The sequence below is a fragment of the Spinacia oleracea genome, chromosome 4 (assembly GCF_020520425.1).
Source record: "Spinacia oleracea cultivar Varoflay chromosome 4, BTI_SOV_V1, whole genome shotgun sequence".
NCBI classification, from domain to species: Eukaryota; Viridiplantae; Streptophyta; class Magnoliopsida; order Caryophyllales; family Amaranthaceae; genus Spinacia; species Spinacia oleracea.
Window position 1 is genome coordinate 54,108,380 of NC_079490.1, and position 8,375 is coordinate 54,116,754.

Consider the following 8,375-nt stretch of genomic DNA (forward strand, 5'->3'; position numbering starts at 1 on the left):
CTGATGCATTGTTGAAGTTTGAATACAATTCAATTTAGTTTGAATACAATCTTTCTAGTTTGAATTTAATATATGTCATGTGTCTTATGCAGTGATGCTTTATTAGATTTGAGATTCTCATGTGTTTATGCAATATAGTGTTGTCTTATTTCATTGAGTTACACTTGTTTTATTTAATTAGAATTAAGCATTCAAAATACTTGTTTTGAGTGACTTTGGTGCATAGTTTGAATTAAATTTCCATTTGAATAAGTTGTAGACTAATTGATCAATTTCCAGACTTTTCCATGTCACCCAAGTGTATTGTTGCATATCTCATATTCATTGAGATTGGATCCTCCGCCTCCATAGCAGCATTTAAGTAAGCTAATTTTGTTTGATTGCATAGACTTGCTTTAATAATTGGCATTGTGTCATTCTCCATAAATATCCATCTCTGATTCTTTTATCATGTCGGAGAATATATCTTAAATCTTACACTAGTACGTTGTAATTTTATAACTTTTCTATTATTATTACTCTGGTACAATGAACTTAAAGAATGACACTTTTAATAATGCAAGAATACTTGGGTATTTAAAGCTTGTGAAAAGTGAGTACTCTAATTATTGTTTTAATCTTGAATCTGGAGTTAAATTTCTGCAATCATATCTCCTAATATGATGGGATAGATTATGCTAATTCTGGTTGGTTGGCTGGCCACTGTACATGCTTCCATTATGTCTGAAAAAGTTTCTGGTGCACGGGCAAGAGATCTATGTTGCTCAGTTTAGGCAACATCATTTGAAAAAAAAAATCTGATGTCCTGCTGTATTGCTTATGTATTGCTTCTCACCCTACTTTTTGAAATCGCATGTCTAAATAGTACTCTTTATATGACCTTCAGGATCAGAGTTGCTGCTATATTGTGTTACTCACTGATAATGTGATGTCTCACTTCTTCGCTGTTGCTATCTCGCTGCTACACTGCTGCTGTCTCGCTGCTACACTGTTGTTGTCTCGCTGCTACGCTGATGTCCTGTCCTATTGTCCTCCTGTTGTCTTTTTGTTGTCATACTATTGTTCTACTTGTGAAAATTTTGTTTCTGCACCAATCTAATGAAATTTAACCATGCACGAAAGCTATCAACAGTTATAGAAATATCCGAATATACCAATCAGGCATCTTCCAAGACATGTTATTTTTGCGTTTTTTGTTATTTTTGGTGCAAGCCCTAAAGTGTTTTTTTGGTTAAGATTGAACAACAATTATTTCTCATTTGGTTAACAATATTACTTGTAGTTGATAAATTTTCGATTCCTATGAAATTTGGTGTTTTACTTTTGTAATCTTTATCATGGTTATTTCTTATAGGTGGTCGACGTTGCAAATGTAAAACCCTAGCAATTTTTGGGGCCTTTAAACATTTTTAATGATGATATGTGCAGATCATACATGACTGATATGAGTACACTATATGCACAGAACTGATCTGAGCTGTGCAGATCAATGCACAGAACTGATCAGAATTGACCAGTTCTGCGCACTGATCTGCACTGCTCAGATCAGAACTGTGCAGATCAGTGGACAGAACTGATCAGAACTGTGCAGTTCTGTGCACTGATATGCACAGCTCAGATCAGAACTGTGCAGATCGATGCACAGAACTGATCAAAACTGACCAGTTCTGTGCACTGATCTGCACAGTTCTGATCTGAGCTGTGCAGATCAGTGCGCAGAACTGATCAAAACTGACCAGTTCTGTGCACTGATCTGCACAGTTCTGATCTGAGCTGTGCAGATCAGTGCGCAGAACTGGTCAGTTCTGATCAGTTCTGTGCACTGATCTGCACAACTCAGATTAGTTCAGTGCATATAGTCTTAAGCTCTATAAGTTGTAATCATGCATTAAATTTCTACTAAGTATTGTTCCCTTTACTAAGTATTGCTCTCTTTTCTTTGTTGCAGGACCGTAGCTAGCATGGATGATCATCGTGATAATGAAATACAGGGAATTGATGTAGCTAGTCATCCTACGGGGGAATCACAAGGTACCAACACTAGTAAAAAGACCAAATTCCGTGGTCCGTCAAAAGGAGTTCAAGCCAAAAAGCCCATGTATCTTCAGTATAATCAATATGGAATCCCCGATGGAGAATGGTCAAGAGAATACGGGAAGCAAGTTGGGTCTTGTGCTGCTAGAATGAACATTAATGTGAAAGAATATTCAACGTTAGATGAACACACAAAGAAGGGGTTTTGGGAGGAGACCAAGGTAAACATTGAATAAAAACTTGATTTGTATTCTCCTAGATTATCTAATTTGTGTAGCATACGGTTCTAACAATCTCTTATCCATAAAATTAACAGCTTATGTTCCACATTATTGATGATCCGGCTAAAAGGAGAGAAAAATATTTTCATATGTGTGTGGCGAAACGCTTTGGAGCTTTCAAGTCCAGGTTAACGCGGTGTTGGATAACTAAGTAAGAAAAAATGCCGAAACATCAGACAGACGACATGCCTTGGGACATCTACAATCAAATCACAGAGGATGATTGGAAAACATTTGTGATGGAACGAAACAAGCCGGAGATGTTGGTAATAATGAATTTACTTTGCTAGATATTTTTTTATATAAATATATGATTAGTTTGTTGTTGCCATCTTTAATTGTTCGACATGTTCTTTATGTGTTTTTTGACAGGTTCGTAGAGAAAAAGCAAGTAAAAGTGCATTACAAAACAAGCACCCACATCGCACAGGCCAAAAGGGTTATGTTAGAAAGAGACCAAAGTGGATAAATGATGGGCGACTACCGCCAAAGGCAGCTTTAACCCTCTCAAGTGGCTCCTCCTCAGTGACCTCATCACTCACCACAGCGCCAGATAGATTTAAGAAGTTTAGATCAGTAGAGTGGATCTTGGCTCATCAAGTTAAAAACAAAGAGGGAAAGTGGGAAGTTGACCCGAATGATAAGGAAGCCGTAAATATTGCTAAGATGGTTGTAAGTGCATATGAAATTTTACGTTCTATATCCTTTTCTTTGCTTCTCCATTTCATCATGTATACCATCTAATTTTTACTTTCCTAATTCTTATAGTTGGAGTACATAGAAGAAGAGGGAAAAGGAAATATTTCTTTCACCCAGGGAGAAGATGTCCTCACCAAGGCTATGGGAAAAAAGGATCACCGTGGGCGTGTCAAGGCAACAGGTGGAGTCAATGTCGGTTACAAAGTTGCTTTCGGTCCAATAGACCGAAGTAGTAGATGTGGCCATAGTGAACCATCACCGGAGGCAGTCGAATCAATCAGAGCTTCAGTAAGAAGGGAGTTTGAAGATCAATTAGAGAGAAAGGTGGCGGAGGCCCTCCAAAAGCAACTAGCCACATTGAAAGCAACCGGTCAACTAAACACCCTCTCTACCCCCGCACTTGATTCTGCTCTTGTAAGTGATGAGTTTGATGTTAACCGTGCACTCGAAACCGCTCGTCCGAATTCATTGCAGCAACCACGCGAGCTGAAGGTATATATTCTCTATAGTGCATACACTCAAAACACCACTAGCTAGGTTTTTTTATTGTAATTTGTAGTGATTTCTGAAATTTTGTAAATTTATTTGTGAAGGCCATAACTCCATGTCGTCTTGCCCTTGAGAATAAAGTTTTGGGTAACACAGTGACAGTGGCAGATGGTATGGCGTACGCATTGCATGGTTCGTTGCACCAACACTTTAGATCGATGAAGCCTAGTCATTATAAGGTCCAAGTTGATTGTATTTACGACGGACATGATGATGACACTCTTTCGGTACCTACTGGAGATGGATTCAATAACTTAGGCAGGGCTCTTGCTAGTTTTGTGCAAAGGCCAATTCACTTGGTGATTTTCGAAGAAGACGAGGTATAATTTTTTAATTATTAATTGTCATTCACTGCGTTATGCATCTTTTTATTTATTATTGCTATTTGCCTACCTCTGTTTAGAATTAGCCTTGAACTCCTTTGGTTTCTACCTCTGTTTAGGAGTACTCTACTCCACGCCCAACAAAGAAGTCCAGGAGTCTGATTTTTGAATAGGTGGTTGGTAGCTCCAAAGAGAAGAAAAACGAATTAATTGTCAAAGAGAAGACAACAGAATTAGTTGTCAAAGATAAGACAACAGAATTAATTGCCAAAGAGAAGGCAACACTTGATTTAGGGTCCAAAGAGAATACAACACTGAAGTTAACGGCCAAGGTAAACCATATGCTTCCCGCTCCCCTGTGCTTCAACACTGAAATCAAAACTGAAATTTTCATGCTAGCTTAACATTATTGTTACAGGAAAATTCATGCTCAAATAAGTTGGAGTCGAAATCGAAGTCTAAGAACTCTAAGAAATCCAAAGAGATGGTAGGTAGTTGTGATCGTAAAACTGAAGAATCGGCGGCCAAAAGTAAGAAGCAAAATTTGGCAGACGACACAATTCAAGGTCTTGGCCCATCATGCAATTATTTGAAGTTTATCATCAATACGGCGCCCGGTGATGTATATAAAAATACTTCAATCCCATTGCCCGCTTCGGTTTGGCATTATGATGAAGATCGACAAACTTATGTACATGAGGTTGACGTTGAAGAGTTCCTTAGAGGGGCGTGCCTCAACATTTCAGTGATCCAAGTCTATACGATGTAAACTTTTCCATCGATATTTTTGTTTTTGGTTTTGTCAACTATAATAGTTTTTGAAATTTTTGCATTATACATTTACTTTGTAGGTTTTATTCCACGAGCACACCTTTGCATTTGAAAACTCTCAGATTGGGTTTGTTTGTCCCGAGGCAATGTCAAGCTCTAGAATCAAGGCCAACCCTCAGGCTGCATCAATGTATTTGAAAGTAGCTTTCAATGCTGAAATTGAAAAGGAGAAGAAGGGTGATCCTAACATTACCAAGTGGTTTTTGATCCCATACCATCAAGAGTAAGTGTTAGAGATTGATCGATATTTGGTAAATAGCTATGTTATTGTTATTTTCATGCGTAAGGTTGCAATAACATTTATATATAATGCAGAAATCATTGGATTTTGTACGTGTTAGATCTACGTAGAGGTTGTGCGTATATTATCGACTCTGCGATAGGTTCTAACCGAGAAAATAGTGCATGGGGAATCTTGTGTTTGTAAGTTACTTTCATTTCTTTTTAAGTTATTTCTTTTCGTGCCGAATCAGATTCATGAAGTTTTACTCAACTTCCAGGGCATACCAAGTGTACAAGTTTAATGATGGGATTTGTCCGAATAGAGCGACTACGCAGGGGTTGAAAGGCTTCCATGTAAAGCTATATCATGCTTACTAATTAGCTTTACTTTTTTTTTTGGGTAACTACTTGAATATATAATTTATGATTTGTCTCCATATCAGTGTGCTCAACAAGTCGGCGCCTGGGAGTGTGGCTATTACGTTATGAAGTTCATGCATGAAATAGTCACGTTACACCATAACTCTGATGAGCGGTTAAATAATGTTCGTTCTTTTACCATATGTTAGTTGAACTAGTAATACTAGTACTTTTACGTAGCAGAATTCTTAATTTACAAGTTGCATTACTTATCATGTTACTTATTTCAGGCTTACACTCTAAGAAATGCGCCTTATACCGATGAGGAAATATATTTGACACTGCAGGATATTTACTCGTATGTGATTTGGTTCGATTCCAGAATAGTGTTTGCCATAACTGTTTGATCTCCTTCCTGCCTAGGCTCAAATATGAGTTTTGCTGAGGTCTCGTGATTGCTCTGAGTTTTATTGAACAAGCTTCAAGATGGCATCTTTCTTTATTATAATGTCAGAATTCTCCCTCTAGGGTGAATTCAGTTGAGAGAAAAACTGAGAGAATTTGAAGAAAATGATCTTTGTATTATTGAATGTTAATCTGAATTACAGTGTTTAGTGTATTTATACAAGCTAGAGTGATGTATTGAAACCAATGGTATTGTTTGTACACCTCTACTAATACAGCTAAGATATTACAACAATCATAAATAATGACATTCTAACAACTTCTAACAACCTCCTGATTTCAAGGGAAATCAGTTGAGCTTGGTTCTAGAAACTGAGCTGGAACTGAGCAAGGGTTCAGTGAAGCTGCTGCTGTGATCTTGCTTGGCTGCATTGCTGGTGCTGATAGCTTGATCAGCACTGCAGTGGTGTAAACCAACACACACACACACACACACACACTAAAACTAGAGGTTGATGTCTGTTGTTTTCTGATTTCTGACAACTAAAACTAGAGGTTGATGTCTGATGTTTTCTGATTTAAGACAACTAGAGGTAGTATGCTGCAACATTGATGTCTGATGTTTCCCAAATCCCAACTGATTCATGATAAATAATTAAATTGTTTTCAGGTTTATAATGTTGCGCGGTTCATCTGGTTTCTACACCTATGCAATCTGTGAGCACTTGAATGATTGGCTTGGATTCAGCATGGGTGAAACTAGGATCACATTTAATCTCAACAAACAATGGTATGATGATTCAGGAAACTGTTGTTTGATTATTAGCTTATAAGAAGAACCTAAGGACTCATTTGATTCTTATTACATGATTAATATGCATAGTTTTAACTTTCTAAAACTCATTCCAATCTACGTATGCACATTTAAGGCTCATTAGGTCGTTATAGGTCATGTTTAGAGCTAAAATGAAATTTCTGCTCCCAACTTTGAACTAAAGAACCTAAGGACTCATTTGATTCTTATTACATGATTAATATGCATAGTTTTAACTTTCTAAAACTCATTTCAATCTACGTATGCACATTTAAGGCTCATTGGGTCGTTATAGGTCATGTTTAGAGCTAAAATGATATTTTCGCTCCCAACTTTGAACTAAAGAACCTAAGGACTCATTTGAATCTTATTACATGACTAATATGCATAGTTTTAACTTTCTAAAACTCATTCGAATCTATTTATGCACATTTAAGGCTCATTAGGTCGTTATAGGTCATGTTTAGAGCTAAAATGAAATTTCCGCTCCCAACTTTGAACTAAAGAACCTAAGGACTCATTTGAATCTTATTACATGACTAATATACATAGTTTTAACTTTCTAAAACTCATTCCAATCTACGTATGCACATGTAAGGCTCATTGGGTCGTTATAGGTCATGTTTAGAGCTAAAATGACATTTCCGCTCCCAACTTTGAACTATAGAACCTAAGGACTCATTTGATTCTTATTATATGATTAATATGCATAGTTTTAATTTTCTAAAGCTCATTCCAATCTACGTATGCACATTTAAGGCTCATAGGGTCGTTATAGGACATGTTTAGAGCTAAAATGACATTTCCGCTCCCAACTTTGAACTAAAGAACCTAAGGACTCATTTGATTCTTATTACATGATTAATATGCATAGTTTTAACTTTCTAAAACTCATTCCAATCTACGTATGCACATTTAAGGCTCATTAGGTCGTTATAGGTCATGTTTAGAGCTAAAATGAAATTTCTGCTCCCAACTTTGAACTAAAGAACCTAAGGACTCATTTGATTCTTATTACATGATTAATATGCATAGTTTTAACTTTCTAAAACTCATTCCAATATATTTATGCACATTTAAGGCTCATTGGGTCGTTATAGGTCATGTTTAGAGCTAAAATGACATTTCCCCTCCCAACTTTGAACTAAAGAACCTAAGGACTCATTTGAATCTTATTACATGACTAATATATATAGTTTTAACTTTCTAAAACTCATTCGAATCTATTTATGCACATTTAAGGCTCATTAGGTCGTTATAGGTCATATTTAGAGCTAAAATAACATTTTCACTGCCAACTTTGAACTAAAGAACCTAAGGACTCATTCCATTCTTATTACATGACTAATATACTTAGTTTTAACTTTCTAAAACTCATTCGAATCTATTTATGCACATTTATGGCTCATTAGGTCGTTATAGGTCATGTTTAGAGCTAAAATGACATTTCCGCTCCCAACTTTGAACTAAAGAACCTAAGGACTCATTTGATTCTTATTACATGATTAATATGCATAGTTTTAACTTTCTAAAACTCATTCCAATCTACGTATGCACATTTAAGGCTCATTGGGTCGTTATAGGTCATATTTAGAGCTAAAATGACATTTCCGCTCCCAACTTTGAACTAAAGAACCTAAAGACTCATTTGATTCTTATTACATGACTAATATACATAGTTTTAACTTTCTAAAACTCATTCGAATCTATATATGCACATTTAAGGTTTATTGAGTCGTTATAGGTCATATTTTTAACAACTTAATTATCTCTATAGTCTGCAACTATATCTTTTTATGCTTCAATGAAATACAGGGAATTGATGTAGCTAGTCATCCTACGGGGGAATCACAAGGT

At 36.3% G+C, this 8,375-nt stretch overlaps 1 long non-coding RNA gene across 1 annotated transcript; it reads left to right on the forward strand.

Moving 5' to 3' along the window:
* Window positions 1–2,151: 2,151 nt before the first annotated feature.
* Window positions 2,152–2,788, forward strand: LOC110793727 (uncharacterized). Its single transcript, XR_008932812.1, has 3 exons — window positions 2,152–2,255; window positions 2,351–2,581; window positions 2,688–2,788. It is a non-coding gene; the product is annotated as an uncharacterized lncRNA (long non-coding RNA).
* The last annotated feature ends 5,587 nt before the right edge of the window (window positions 2,789–8,375 follow it).